This window comes from Danaus plexippus, chromosome 6, assembly GCF_018135715.1.
Source record: "Danaus plexippus chromosome 6, MEX_DaPlex, whole genome shotgun sequence".
NCBI lineage: Eukaryota > Metazoa > Arthropoda > Insecta > Lepidoptera > Nymphalidae > Danaus > Danaus plexippus.
The window spans coordinates 943,263-960,566 of record NC_083540.1 but is presented as its reverse complement, the minus strand read 5'-3'; the positions used below and the strand labels follow the sequence as shown (position 1 = coordinate 960,566).

The 17,304-nt window shown below is 31.7% G+C and overlaps 1 long non-coding RNA gene across 3 annotated transcripts in view; it reads left to right on the top strand.

Annotated features, from left to right (window-relative positions):
- Positions 1-2,316: 2,316 nt before the first annotated feature.
- Positions 2,317-17,304, top strand: part of LOC116779095 (uncharacterized) — a 42,831-nt gene continuing 27,843 nt past the window's right edge. For 2 of the 3 annotated variants that reach the window (XR_009753968.1, XR_009753966.1), the window contains exons 1-2: positions 5,015-5,172; positions 7,401-7,565. This is a non-coding gene — a long non-coding RNA (uncharacterized LOC116779095). Of the gene's footprint in view, positions 2,489-5,014; positions 5,173-7,400; positions 7,566-17,304 lie in introns of those variants that run through there. The other variant, XR_009753967.1, reaches the window with a different exon arrangement.

Sequence of the window (17,304 nt, the reverse complement as noted above, 5' to 3'; positions counted from 1 at the left end):
TTAATGTACGTATAACTCAAACAACAAAAAACAATAAATTTTTCAAGGAAACAGTTGGTAATTTGGAGAATCAACGCCTTGTAACAAAGACGTTAAGAATAAAAATTAATAACACAAACTCGAGAGCCGTGGACTTTATGTGTATTGTTCTAAGGTTTAAATTATACTATCAAATTTTTAGATACCGTGCGACCAGTCGGCGATGCCTACGAAGATATGACTATATTCAGACGGGCGTCGGCCGCAATCGTGATGATACTATTAATGCACTCTATTATGAGCTTCGCGTTAGGGTGACCATACTTCATAACAGATCATACAATCAGTTGCTGTACCCACTACCTACAAAATACCTAAATATATCCAAGTTAAAATCATGTACACTCCAATTAAAATTATAAAATTCGGTACAATAAAACTTTAACGTTCAAAACCATGAAGACATTGATGCGATCATCAAACGACTACCGAAGCATTTCTAATTAAATTTGGAGTTGTATAAGAATATAAACGAACGCTCCGCTCGTTCCGTTTCACACGAGAAATCCACGGTCGGTGACGACGTAAATTGGGCAACTAGTTAGTGATTCAAAAACTTCTGTACTTCAACACCATTCTTTATAGACGTAAAAAGCGTAGAAAGCATATTCGTATATTGCAAATTTAATGGGTTCCTTAACAGAAATCCTTAGAAATTATGTTCCAAATTACGCCTTAATAATTAGTTGGAAAATTATTACATTTATATAATACGATAGTTATAATAATGGTATTACCATATATATATGTCCGTAATCCTAGAATACGTAGTCGATGTGGTTAGCGTACCGTATTCTTGAACATTCTTACGTCTCTTCACACGGACGGCGGCACGTTCACGGTCAGTGGATATGTAAATCCGTATTCGACCAAGAACCGCGAACAATGTGTAACGGTATACACGAAATAACAATCTACATCTATTTAATGATAGTTTTTTTTTTTATTCATATGATAATATTGTGGTAACAAGTGAGGAAGCCGCACATTTGTACCCACCCGAAGGTCCGAATATACGGAATACATACTCAACACTCGAGAGGCTTTAGATTTATTTACATGAAAGGTGGGAAAGGAATGCCAGCTCCAAGCCAAGTTGTATCCCGTTGACAAGCCAAGTTTATTGAACGTTAAAGCGGAATTCTATTAATTCCTTACCACTTCAAATAAAACATATATACGTAGGTATGCTTAGTTTCTGAGTTAAGAAATATGTGCTCAAATATTTAGAATAAATGACAAGGATTTTACATTCATTCCAACATAGTAAAGTTTAAAGGTTTTAAACATTATTATATATAAAATAAATAACAGCTTAATTAAAACTATGTGCTCATAAAATAACATTTCCATAACTAGCGATGGATTAAATTATTCTTAATTAATAAATCAACTTGTACCGATACAAGGAAAACAAAACTATTATATGAAATAAATGTCTGACACGATTTATAAGTAACTGACATTATTGGTGATGTGTTTAGTGACAGAGGTCGGTTTAATTAAAATTATCACAAAAATCATCCTGTAAAAGACATCAACGCGCTCTCGGATTCCTGAATAATTATCAATTAGGCTGCACGCCCTTCGTTAAATCATTTTTCAAATATAAGACGGCTCTTTACACCTTTGAGTTGAATTTATTTACATAAAATTGTAAGAACTGTATCTGTAAAATTATTAATAAAAATAGTTTTAAAGTAATTTTTATAAAATAAATACATAGAATAAATCATTCTACTCTTTTAATAATGAGGCTTCACAAACACACTACAAAAATAATTACATCTTTGTCACGAGGTTTTATGAAACTACCCGCATTTTTTAATTGACTCCTGTACTAAAATTCTAAGAAAATATTATGATTGTATTGGGTTCACATACGACATATCTACTGTCATTCCTACCCTTAATCGTATCAGAGCTTCAGTCACATACAAATGCCCAATCCCCGTCTCATCCAGTCCCTAATTGCAACAGAAATCCATCAAATATGCAACTTTAATATAAAGATAGCATTCATCATTTTCTCGTTTCATACGAGATTACAAATCGTCGAGAAAATCGGCTAATGACACATAACGACGGAACATTTCACAACTTATTCATTAAGCTGTCCGAGCGGCTTACTTTCTAATATATGTTAGCATTTGTGTGTGTACTCTGAGATATAAAGACACATAGTTAATACTGAAACCACTAACATGTCTCCTATATATAAGTATAACGAATAAAACGTTGCTTTACACCCATCATTCATTACGTTGGAAATCTAAAATACGTCGCTCGTTTCGTGGATTCGAGCGCTCTAGTGGAGTGTATTAATATTGAGATGTTATACCTAATGGGCGTGCGTCATATTCGGCAAGTTCGCGGCGGTCAAGGCCTGCGTGGGTCGCACTACCCGGATCTCCGGAAAAACCCCGACATCGAATAAAGACCTGCCCAGGTAATGCCATCGCTTTATATAACGGATGCTGTGGCTGTTATGTAAAATATATATTTACTCAAACCACCACTTGTTTATACCATTACATTGTCAGTCGGATACATTCTGTTCTCACGGCGAGAATTAAAATAGTAAGGTTATCGAAGTAATAAATAGATATATCCAATTACGTGTCGAAATGATTGCGCAGAAACATAATGAGAACTCACCGGCGCGGGATCGTCACATCCGAAGATACGTCTCGTTCACTGAGACGCGTTTACAGAACGGCTGGTACAGAACAGCGTAGTACCGGACACTGGAACTGCACGTTGTGAAATGCCGCAACCGAAAACCCGATCTGGGCGAAATTGAAACGAGAAATGCACGGATTTCGGGTCTGCGGTCGGTGCTCGGTGCTCGGTTACGGCGGTGCACGCTTGGCGACGCAATGAACGCGCGGCAGTGCGCGGGCGGCGCCGGCCGAGTACTGCCCGCCTCGCGCCCCGGACCCCGGACCCCGGGCCCCTCCATCACCCCCCACACCCCCCACTCCTACCCCCGACAGCACTATCTGACCAGCTCGACATCCACGACGACCACGACTGATTCGATATTTGAATCTCAATTGGATTCTGCCCATCGGGTCTAGGTTAATTTTCTTCTGCCGCCTTTCCGCGAAACAAACATGGCCGAAATTTCGTAATGGCGTCGCACGACCGGTTTAGGGTAGACGAGATTTCGCGAATGTTCCGCAAAAAGCTTACAGTAATATCGGTAGAATGTTAATACGTCCTCCCAGTTCACGCAGCCTTGTGATACTAAAATAACCGGTTCTCAAACAACTTATAATATTTAAAATTCAAAAACCAGCGAATGCAGGCCTCTGAGTGTTGGTAGGTATTCAAATATGAAAGGCGCTCGATCATATCGTGTTAATTACATATGAATATGCAGTGGCATCCCACATAGGCCCACGGAATCAGGCGCCGAATGTACTGACATGTCAACTAGCCGGGATAAGACTTAAGTTCAACTATATAATATATATATACAATGTATAATACCGGTCTCATTCTTTTCAACCATGTAGTTAGACTTCAATAGTTTTTGGAAAGGGTTACACTACACTTTATTTTTGGAAAGGGTTACACTTTACACCCTTGTTACAAAATTAAGCTAGCTATTTAGTACGACAACCGACTTACTCACTTCAGAAAAATATTACTTGATGTATTTTATCGATGATTCCTATCATCCAAGAATGATTATTTATCATAGTGATACATTAACTGTATTCCTCATTAAAATTTTGTGGAATAAAAGATTAAATTATGGTTAAACTTAAATGCACACCAAAGACATGAGTCGCTTCTTATTCCTTTTTAAGATATACAAATGAAATAAACACGTAACATTACAGAAAATTAAATGTTTTATCTGAAAGAAACTTCTCCAATATTACCAAATTTTTATATCATCAGTTTTTATTATATGAACTCTAAATCCTAACGAATTAAGTCATAAATTCCTGTGACTATTTCAATACTAACTGTGTACGAGTTAAGAGACTGGCACTGGTGTTATATCGATATAATGCGGTCAACTTTTTTTAGTCATCAATTGTTCGTTAGAATAATAAGAGATTTGAAATTAAAGAAGTGGTGGTTGTTTAATTTATGATGTTTTAATGACATCTGGTATTGTTTGTATGTAAAAAATGTAGAAAGAATTAGGTTTTCTTCATTAGCATCTCCATATCGATACCATAACCCTAGGGATGTCGATATCGATGTTTCTTGAAATAATATATCCGTGTAACTTATTAGTACGATTACACCTAAAATTCTATATTTCTTGTTCGAGCCACAGACGATTTTAATTTTTAACGCCACCACATATTTCGTCACAAAGATCTGTTCAACACAATGTCTGATAGCAGTAAAAGAAACTTATATATTAGATTACTTCGCTTCTTTTTTTCTGCCTCCTTCTCTTTCTCTCTTTGTTTCTCACTCTCTCCCTCCTAGCCTAATTTCAAATCTAAAAATCAAATTCATAACAGACAACAGTATCATTTTCTAGATACTTTCCCTTATAACATGATCTTAGACAGTGTAGCGGAAATTTTGGTTTGCTTTTCGTGTGAAATGAGATCAATATTATTATCTTGAATAAGTGAAGAATAGACGAGTGAATTAATAAAACTCATTTATATAATTTAATATATTGTATACATTGGTATTATATTCTTATGGAGACCAAACACTGGACTCAGTGTTATTAACTCTTTCATTTTAATCAATCGCCCACAGCTGTATATTGTATACTAACCTTATACTGTGAGTTTTAACTGAACCTAAGTTTACCTTTAAATCCGTACATTTGATATCAACTTTCTAGGCCACGATCGTGACTCGTGACTCGCCCTCCCATGACTGTCATGAGTCATTTCATCTGACACTATTCACGTTGCCATATTTATGACTAATATAAAACGGTAGATATTTATTGAATATATCAGTGACAAAACCATACAGACTCCTCCGTGAAATACAGGAACATTAAAAAGAATTGTCACCCTGTAGGTAGTTTTATTTTTTCATCGTGATGTTCGTAATTGTGCAAATAGAAAATTTTTTTTTATATTAAATATACCGTAGATATAAGTGTTTGTAATGCCAAAGTGCGAGACTCGGAGCGTGGTTAGTAGTGCAGAAATAATATTTATATTATAATAATCTATGAAGTTATCACTCATAACCATTCGTTATTATTTACAGAGAAAAATACTTATTCAACCCACTAAGTATCCCTTTCTAATATTATTCCCAATATAGAGAGAGTCCCTCAAAAATTAATCCCTAAGCCGATGATGACTGCCGTCTTTCAATTACAGCACTAAAACCGGCTTTACCCTGCTGCTGGTTTTAAGCCTTTTTCTTTAATCCAGCTTTAATATTAGGATAGGCTTACGAAATAATTTAAGAGGAACCCTCTTTACCAATTTAATTGTTCCAAACCTTCCTAAGAATTCACTTTAGAATATTATATTCTCTCTTACGGTTTACACTTTCACCAGAAATTTATATAATGTAAAGATTAAGGAGATAAATCCTTATATGATATGTTACAATAAAGTCGTCACTGGTTAATAACCTTGCAATGAAATAACATGACTAAGGCTGTCAGATTTTCTGAGATCCGGTTTCGTTAACAACTAGAGAACCGATAAATTTAAAATAATATTAAAATATGCTTGTCTTGCTATAAATATAAAAGTATATACATACTTGAGTAAATGTTTTATTAGTTTCTACAAATACATAAACGCGTAATAGTAAAACATAGCTGAATCTATCAAACGAGTTATTATTTTAAAACATTTAATTATGATTTCTATTCACTTTATTCATCGTTTATTCTATTTTATAAGTTTTTTGTTAAAGTTAATAAAATATCGTTTTATATAAACAGACACGAGAAATAAAGAGAATAAAACCAAACTTCATATCGATTACTCGATAACGTTTAAGAAAATGTATGTAATGATGCGATTATAAAATCCCGTATACGTAAAGGAATGTGAAACATTCATAATATTAGAAATGTGCTAGTGCGTTGTAACAAGCACCCAATTTAAATAGCCACAAAAAGTTTTCAAATCACCGCCGACTTGCTCCGAGTATTGTGTGGGCGGACGTCTCACTGTGGCGTGGTACAAGTTATAAGTAAAAAAATATGTTTCCATAGAAGCCTTTAATAGATATATGCTAAATCTTGTTCAATAAAAATCATTATACATATATAAATAAACAATAAATAGATAGACAATAAATGTATGTATGTATTTTACACAAAATTCGTTGACCAGAACGGTAGCTTTTCTAGATTCATTATTTGTATCAATAATTGTAAATATAAGTAAATAATATCCTCTGTACAACAATTCTGAGTAAACAGAAGTTATAATCGCTATATTTGCGTCAGTCTTATTTTCCGGATGGCGTGTTTATTCATCTAGTTAGCGCCAGGTATTGCTCATGATGTCATATTCAATGTACGTATGTTGTATTTCCAGATAATAAATGCAGGAAATTAATGAATGAATGCTTATACTTACATATACATTCCATTAAACTATTGCTTTTACTACAGACACCAAAGATAGCATGAAAAATATTATGCTTAAGAAGATAATGAAATTAAAGTTAAACTTATACATGGAAAAAAAGTATTATGCCTAGAACGGATTCCACGGTCGTATAAAAATCGTTCATCTCATTTTTTTTATTATAAAGGTACTTTTTCTTCCTAATAATATCTTTCGTATTACGTAAGTTAAACAATGACTACCGTAACCTAAAACTGCACAGCAGTATTTAAAATATATTTTAACTAATGAACTCATTTGTATCGTCTATTGACCCCAGACTGTAAATATTTTGGGAGTTTAGTGACGTGAGTATTAACAAAACATCGATAGATGACACGAATTCTTTGTTTTCGATAAATCATATTACACATTTTATTGACATTTGTTATAAGTACAAATTGTTCGATAGATCGCTCTAAATCATTTTAAATGTACTCGAGTCCTTTGAATTGCACGATTCATAGTAGTATGTATGTCAGTGTTTTAAAGCGTTGGTATTTAAGGATAAATAATATTTCTTTGAACCAACATTCACTTCCTTAGGTACGAGCATTCAATGACTTAATATTTATAATTGCTCATGAGTTAATTTGCGGTTTTTTTTTTATCTCGAACATAACGGACAACGGACTTCTTGGAAAAGAATTAAAATACATTCTTCATTTAAGTCCGTTTAAATAATAATTAATTTATGTTTATGATTTAACAATAAATCACTTGTCACAAAGAAGGTTACAATGCAAATTTTATATTTAAAAATGTAATTTATTCTTCTAGAACGGTTACCATTTCCCGCTTTATCTTATCCCTCGGGTCTACACGTGGGAGGTTGTAACGCTACATGTGAACCAACGCATCTGCATCGGCCATTGACCCAACACTATAAAGACTGTGAGAAGGCCGTGACGTCAGTTTCGCCAAAACACCAGCGCTTCTTTATAGGTAATAATGTTTATTTAAAATTTTCAAAGTTAACCGTCGAGAATCGATAATAGCGTCAATTTCCATTGAATATCGGATTTTTGTATTGAACTTTTCTTGAACACAATACGCCGGTGGAATTCAAGATGTGTTCTGAAAAAATAAAATTATATATTTGGTATTGCTAGAAAAATGGACCAAGGCAAGAAGCGACGGCAGACAAATTTAAGGGTAGGTAGGATTTAAATAAAACGGAGGTCCTCACATATATGAAAATAATATAAATTCCGTTGAATTATGATTTTAGGATTCAAAATTGTGTTTCAGTGTGATCCATAAGAAAGATATGGTTATATAAAAAAATTGCATGAAATGTTCCCTTTAACTCCTAGTCCTTTAGTAATATAATTGTTGTTATTCATATTTTCATCTACTAAGCGGACGTAAGTTAGAAATCTCTCAACAAAGCTCCACAACTAATTACGTACCTTCAAGATCTCGATTCCTGCATGCTTTAAGTCATTACTTAAAGTTTAATTAACGATCAAATGTTACTCCGGGCAACTTAAGCTCCAGACACTCTCTCGGATTTGATTAATTTTAACAGACATATCTCATTAAAAAATATATGAACGGACGAGATACTCCATGATATGTCTTCCTCTTAAATTAATATAATAAAAATATAGTGGGTCTATTTTTACGCGTAATCTATAAATAGAGTTAAGATGGCAGTGTAATGTTCCTTAATAGCTGGAACACGTGACGGCTGTGTCGGTGAACACTTATTATGCTGTTCCAGACGTGATACCACAGAATAAATTAATGCTAAACTGACAATAAATATATGCTCTAAATAACCACCTGACATAAAAAATATATATAAGAAAAGTTCAAAACCCCTCGAGAAATAATAAAAGTTATTTTTTAATGTGATAGCTACCTTTATTCCTATACTTGTTTTAATTGTATTAAATAACTTTCAAATTTTGTTTAATAGTACAAAATATTAAGTCATTCGTTCTCTGAGAGACATCTCGTGATTTGGCACAGTTAAAACTATACAGACAAAGTTATTTAAATATTCTTTGTCCAATATCTGTTCATGCAAATTTAACATTGCAATGCTTATCTGGGAAGGCGCAGCCTCCACATTTCTTAGCAAGTCGTTACTGGAAAGCTTTCCATACAAGGCAAGGAATGTGACAATAGCCTTAAAAGACGCCATTTTGTTCTGACATTTCGGGACTTGAATCATTTATTTTATCACAATTTTCCCTTGTAATTTTAAAACTGGAAATTGTGTATCGATACCAAAATGAGTTTATCGATTATTATTTTTTATCGTTGAAATAAAATATTAGAAGATATTTTTTAAATATACAACTTTTAAAAGGTAAAAAGCTATCCGCTTGAGACGAGGTTAACACGCATTTCGTTCTCCTTAGCAATTTAATAGCTATCATATAACGGTTGGTTTCTCGAGTTGGTTTATCGTTCGAGAGGTCAGAAGCTAGGTGTTCCAATTAAGCTAGATAACCGTAGCGGCTGCCATTAAAATGGTAGCTTTATTAAAACATGCAAATTGTGATCAGGACTGCGTGAGACTCTCGACCCTGGGTTTGAACTAAAATTAATTATTTTAAAGTCATTCGGTTTATAGTGCTTAACTTATTGATATATCAACACCTTTAGGAACAATCAAATAAAATACATAATAATGTTGATGATGTAATTATCTAAATTTAAAAAATATTATGATTTCATAGTGTCCATTAATATTAATTTATAGTTTAGTCTCGTGGTAAGCCACGCCCAACTAAAATATTCGACAAAAATAGGAAAAATCTACCTAGGCAATATTAATTCGCTGTTATTACTCGGTCTCCAGACGACGACATATCGGTTAAAGTGACGGTAGTAAATCACGCCGGGCATTTTATAGCAACTTAGACAAAACGCGCTTTAATATTATCTAGCTTCTTATATTTTTAAAGGGTCCACGTCTGGCTGAGTTGTTGACCTTTCGACCGGTCTGAAAGTTACCAATTTGGCAAAAACTTGTCACTGACATAATCGTACCGTTCGTACGTTTAAAATCTTGTCGCTGCATTCAATTTAATAAAAACAACTTATAATTTTTTATGTACCTAATATTTTGTAATTTATTTCATCAAAATTTTAACCTGCTTGATTTGCAACAATGTTTATGTTAGCTTGTTATGCTGTAATAATAAACATTTTCTCAGACTTATATAACAAATGGAACTAAAACAAAAAGCTTGAAAAATAACGATATCTTAAATTTTATAATATTTGATGGAAGCTATTTAATTTATTATTTTTTTACTTCCATCTTTATTATTAAATATGTTTTGACGAAATCAATAATGGTTTACGTAGAAAACATTCTTTACAGAGATATTTTAGAAACGATGATTCGCTAAAACCAAATTAGAAGAGAACAATCAGACTGCGAGTCGTTTATTTTTATACTTATAAATGTTTTCATTTCATTCCGAACAGTCCTAACAAAAGTATTAGATTCATTGTGTGCTCGAAATTTGAAATGTATTTACGACTAGCTGTTGCGCGGGGCTCCGCCCGCGTGTTGGTCGCTTTTCGCATAACCATATATATATCAAACTTAAAAATGACCATAACTTCTTTTTCCTTAACCGATGTGACGAAACAAAGTTTTGACAATGCTCCTAATTATATGTAATCCAACTGTGAAAACCGCGTTCAAATCCGTTGAGTAGTTTTGAAGTTATAACGTACCAGACAGACAGACAAACAAAAATTCCAAAAATTATTTTTTTGGTTTCTATGACTCTTCTTCAATTGCTTCCTATCAGTTTTTTGGAAAAAAATTTAATGTACAGACATTCGATTTTTACTGCCTTATTATATGTAGGTATACGATTACTCTTAATTAAATTGCGATAATTAGATTTAAATTATAATATTCACCAACAAACTAATGTTCAGGACATTACATGAAACAGTAGAACCTTAACGTAATAATCTAAAACCAGAGCTGAATATGTGAAACAAAAAGTTGAGTACGTGTTGAGTTTATCGCTAAGACGGCATTGTTATAAAATTTCGCACGAAAAACGATTTGCTGCGCTCGAGACCGTCAAAATACGTAAGCGTCACAGCATTCCAGTGAGGTCAAAAAACTATGGTACGAAATAATATCTATATAGCAATAAAATCATATGTTCCTTACACATTTATTGTATAGGATTTATTATATAGGCTATAAGCTATTCCTTACATAAAGCCTTCAACTTCTCAATGATAGCAATATAAAAGATTACGGTCTCAAAGTTTAGAATGACTGCATTTATATTAATAATATACTATTAATTAAAAATAATTATTTTACACCCTTTAATTTAACGAGTTAGTCGAGAACAAAAACACAGATTGTTGTTAAAAAGGTCGATGAACCGTATTTCGTGGAAAGAAGTGCATGGACAAGTCAAGTATTTAAACAAATAAAAATAAAATCTGATCTTATGGCGGGAAATTAAATTAGGACTTACAAAACAAAATATTTGGATATGACTTTAACTTTATGACGAAGAGAATTTAAAAAATATATGTATTATAAAAAATCAATTAAATGTAATTATATTAATTGTTATTTGAATAAAACAAATAACAAACTCCGTTGTGACCACAGTAAGAACCAATGCGTGTAAGTGATATGCACTTGGTTATAGAGAAAGTCCAGAAAAACGAAGATCTAGATACACTGGTGATTTGAACAACATGTCGGCAAATATATATTGCAGATAAATAAAATGTTCACCAAGAAATATTCAAGCACAAAGCTGTTATTTATATTCCAACATAAATTTTAAGCAAACAAAGTTCATAAAAGGAAAGTTTTTAATTGAATTAGTTTCTGCACACGGCTCGGTTTCCGATTATAATATTAGTTGGATTTTGATTTAACTTCTTGCGAACAATACTATAATTATAAGATAAGCATTAAATCATCCACATCAAGCCATAACGCAAATATAAACTTGAAGATAGTGTTAGGAAATGTTAGGTCTGTAACGGTAAGCGACGTGGGGTTCACAGGGCAATCGTGGCGAGCAATTTGTGACCGAGCAAAATGTACGAATTAACGTTTTTGTATAGCTCGGTACTGTAATCATATATTATATACACCAAGCTTTATATTGTTATACATTCAAAGAAGATTTCATGTAGAAACTGGGTATTTATGTATAGGATCCTTTATATAAAAAATTACAAGAATTAAAAGAGTATTGAAACTGTGAAAGTATGGTGTAAAATGATGGAAGTGTTCCGGTTTTAAACATGGTTACTGTCGCAAATATTTTCAATAAAATGTTTAAAAAAAAACATCAAATAGGTTTTTTATCATCCTTATCTTCCATTCCTAGGTGGAACCAATTAATTTCATTAAACGTACCCGGCTTCCTTTATAATATTTAAACTAAAACTAGTTAAACGTCCTGTTAATTTAATAATATAAGTTTTTTCGAAATTAAAACAATCAAATAAAACTAAATAACAAATCACTGCTGAATCGAAAACAAAAACTTGAAATCTATATTTTTTACATACACGCTTTGTCTGCGGCTAATACGTCATCAGCAGACAATCCACAGGGCTGGCGAGTGATATCTAAATTATAAATATTATCATAACCAATTCTATACATATAAAAAGACATTGTCATCTCGTTTAATTTAAGTTATGTAATGTATTTCAAAACTTAGAATAGTTCGTATGATATTAAATATTGAGGATTGATGTTTAATATAATCATTAATGCTGACAACCCTAAGGAGTAGGTATCGAGTGACCGAGCAAGGCCACGATAGCCGTTACACAAAGCAACCGCTGTTACCTAAAACGATCAGCTCACAACACGTTCAGAAATATTTACAGATCAATAATTATTGTAAATATACATCTACTTTATAAATTTTTATATATGTATATAAATAAAATACAGCCCTAAAATTTGACAGTCTAATACTCTGTAAAATTAATCTTTACAGATTATGCCATGTGAGTTTATTAAAGAAAGAAAAAGTGACTGACATAGACAAACTTTTCACATTTGGAAATAATATGACGTTTCCATTTATATTTAAAAAAAAATATAATTCTATGATTCGACGGACAATAATAATAAAAAAATAGATATTACAAACAGAAAGCAAGAAATGCTATTTTGAAAGTTTTGAATTAAATACATTCATTGATACGTTTAAAAACATGTATCAACAAAACTTTAACTATGTTTCCAGACATAATTTCAAGACATAGTGTCATTTATGTGTAAATTCTATTCTATTTGCCATAGAAATTAGAAACCTATGACAAACAGGACAGTTGGATATGACAACAATAGTTTTGTTTGAATCTGTTTAGGTGGAGTCCTAAAACTGTCCTCTCCCACACATGATTTACACTCAAACTTCGTACAATAAGGGTACACGTTTTAAATTGACGCTATAAAATATGTTTTGTATCAAATAAATCTTTTCTTGAATGAATCGCAGGTAAATAAGTAAAATATTATAGTAGACGTATAAAAAAATATAGTAGAAACAAATTATCACAACGGTTTAAATCATACGTTTTATATAAAAGCCTTCATTTAAACCTTTCATATGAAAAGACATTTATTAAAATGGTCTAAGATTCATTAACATTTCGTTATTCCTCAAATTATTTATAATATTATACCACACACATTACTAGAATTTACACATGTTGATTAGTAATTATTTCAGTTAAAAATCACTACATGTACGTTGTATAAGACTGCCGCCGTTTTCAAAATGACAAAGATCTTAATTTAGAAAGACAGAAATAGGATTTATTTACAAAGACACAGACTATAAAACAGAAATATATTATTCGATTCACTACGCGCTTAGAACATTTAAATTGTTAAAATAATGTTGTCTAGATTCCATATTATATTTATTTCAAACAAAAATTTATTATGACATATGACACGTTAAATTATAGATAAAATATTGTAATATAAGCTGTGTCGTAAAATATTTAGCTTATTCACTATAGATAAAGTTTAAAAAGACATCCTCTTAACTCTATGAATTCTTCAAAATAGCGGGAAATGTTCTTTTTGGTGCATAATTAAATTAAACATCAGGTATTCCTTTTAAAGTCACGACTTCACTTCCAACTTTCATTACGAACCAAATCCAAATTGATATCCAATTTCCTACGCATGGTAAATGTCAAAGAGACGAAATGCTGTTACAAACTGTGAAAGGATGTGGGTTTAAAACTAAAATCGGTAATTTGAAACTTAAATGGCCCCCATTTTGCAAACTGACCTTTTTAAAGTACTTCATTAATTAGAGGACAGTTTTGCTTTAAATTTATGGTAATTCCTCTGCTGTTAAAGCGATTTAAATTTATTTATATTATAAAAATAAAAACTATAAAATAAAAACTATCATATAATAAATCGGCCCACATATAAATTTAAAAAAAATATAAAAAGATTAAAAATTCTAAGAAAACATATGTTTGAAATACAAGATACGAGATTCGATATCAATGAGGTAAAATTCTAAATTTTATTCGCACAAATATATCGTTGAATCGGAGATGATACGATCTAACGCAAGATAAACATTAAATTCAAAATATTCCTCATCAAATATTCTAAAAACAAAATGAGCTCCTAATTGTCTCCCCGCTAACGCGTCACGCGAGCTGGGTTTGGTGTAATGACACGCTACACTCACCACGAGGGCTGGATTCAAACATTACCAGGGATCTGAATATATCCGGATAATAACTTACACGTTCGGAAATTATTTAAATACAAAATACCTAATTATTTAAAACCGGTTAAAGGATTTATATTATATATACATATTTATATATATTACTTTAATTATATAATCGGAAACGCGATAATAGTTAATTCGGATCGAATTACAAAAATTTAAAGTAATGTATACATAAGTAAGTTGTAAAAAAATAATTTAGTTAGTTTAAACTTTGCAACGGAACCCTAAAACACAAAGCCGTTCAAGTTTCGTAACTATACTCACGTCTATGAACAAATAGAAGGAACAACTCAATCTTCACGTATTCCTATTATTTTTAATTAGGTTTTCATTTCACTTTTGAATTGAAATAAAAAAAAACGTTCTATTATTTTGTCGCCGAAATATTAAATGGAAATATAACACAAATATATTGTATACTCTACGGTTACAGCTTTACATTAATGCTAGCATAAAGTAATTGAACATTATAACTAAATTTTTAATCGTTCACATTATACCAATAGATTTAGTAGACTTTCTCATCGGAAGTTTATTTCATCAATGTTTAACTCATCGTATATAAATCTGGACGGAAATAATAAATTACTTAGTAATTTACTTTAATACATCGTACTTTCTCAAAGCGTCTGCATACAATGGAGCGTAGGCAGCACTGACTAATCCTAAGCTAGGCTGCACCGTGGGCGGTAATTAATAGCTGAAAGGTGCTGTCTTTACAGTAACCATCTTTTTACTTTTTACGTCCAAAGTTTACTTTGTTATTTTATAACCTTAAATAAGGGTTTGTTGCTCGTTTTCTTTACCAGGTTATTCTATATTTCTCTCTATCGTTACTAATATTTAACGTTAACAACCAGTGTAACTTGATTAACCTCACACTGACACGGTAATGTCTCTCGTGATATGAATAATTTAATACTATTGTTATAAATACATAACAAATCAACATTCCACAGCATTTCGCTCTGTAAGACTCCCCGCCAGGCAACAACTGCTTTTGATTAACACAAACACAATATAACTAAATGAATATATATCATGCAAAAACAAATATCAATCATAATCCATAAAAAGCATATAGTGTGTACTATTGTTTACGCTATATATGTATAATAAAATGTATATAGTTGTCTGTATAGATGTTTATAGCGCGGAATGACAGTCACAAAACAGTAATTAAAATATAAGTAAGTATTTGATAAGAAGCATAGCTGAATAACTTACCAAATAAGAACGGAGCTCGTCTCACACCGACGTGTCCTTTTAAGATCATACGAGAAAATAACAACTGTATAATTGCATTCTTCACAAGATTAGCTGTCATTTTTATTAAAATGTATTAACATTTATAAAGAACGAGTTCCCTGCCATGTTTACGACTGAATCTTGATTAGCTGGAAACAGTATTTCGCTAAAATTGCGTTCAGTAGTTATTTAAGTTTTCAACCCGTGTATATCTCGATTGCACCTTAAAATCTAAACACTTATATGTATTGTATAAGAAAAAAACATGTTCCCATCCATTAGCACTTTAAGTCTCATTCTATTAAGTCCTTTATTCAATCATCCAGCCAGAAATACGTTCGAATAGGATAATAACATCTTACCATCAGCTTAAAGTCACTGAATAATGAGGATAAAACCGTCTAATATCAAAACTTTCACTTATAACAACATGTTTACTGAACGAGTATAAAAAAGTCATTCTCAAAAATTATACACATGTAAATACAAAACAGATTACAGTTTGTTATTATAGAATTATGGACGATAAACATTGACGGGCAATTTAATTTTAATGTTGAACGGTTAATAGTGAAGCGTTGGCGATTCTGCTGTCTTCATAATAACTAGTTATTGCCCGCGGCTTTGCCTTTGTATTGCTTTACAGCGTTATTACTATATTTATTACGCATGTATGTACACAAACAAAATGTTCGTAAACAGAAATAAAATCTATATATAATACCTTTAAATATCAGACAGTAGAAATTTCCCTCAGCTCGTTTTCGGTCAGTCGTAGTATTGCTTACTCTATAAGCAATAGCCAACGATCTACAAGTACGTCCAAGTTGGTTAGACGCCAAACAGGTCCAAGTCAATGACCCCTTTGAATTAGATTACATGTAATAAATTATACGATACAACTCCGTGACTCGATTATTCAAAGTGATTTTATCAAACCATTTGGACTTAAAGGATTTCGGAGTAGGAATGGTATCTTTTTTTCATCCACCTTGCGTTTGTAAATTAAAAAACAATTTGTAAATTTTGCTTTAGAATATGATCGATCAATATCATTCCGGATTTATCGGATCAAGATGACGACCTCGGAAACTTTGTTTAATTTTCTGTAAATCTTATTTTAATCGGATAAATCGATAAAAACAATGAATTCACTTAAATTTTTTAGTATGTACATCAATAATTTAAACACAATAATTAAAAAAATTAATAAAATAAATCGACCAATTAACAATAATATTTTTTTTATTGTCCAATAATATTTTAACGAAAATAAAATTTAAGATTTGTTTAAACAATCTGAAATAGAATATGTCGTTCGTCGTTCTATGTTTTCTGTGATAAGGGGATATAATAGATTAATATATAGTATATTAAAAGTATAAAATGAACCACACATAATAAATGTGTATAGATTTATTATTACCCGCTTTGAAAAAATCGGTTAATTCAAAAGTTTTCATTTAATTTTTCAACATATTACCTACAACTTCTGTTATGTAAAAATTTTTCCAACTATCCCTGCCATTTTAGCAATAAAAGGAAAAATACTATCGTTTTAAACGTTTGAATAAATATTCAAGACAACTTCCAACTGCGGTTTTATTGATAGGAAATGTAAGTGTCAATGTCCTTTGGGAATATTCCCTTTTAAGGACGGATGCTGTATAAATTCTTTT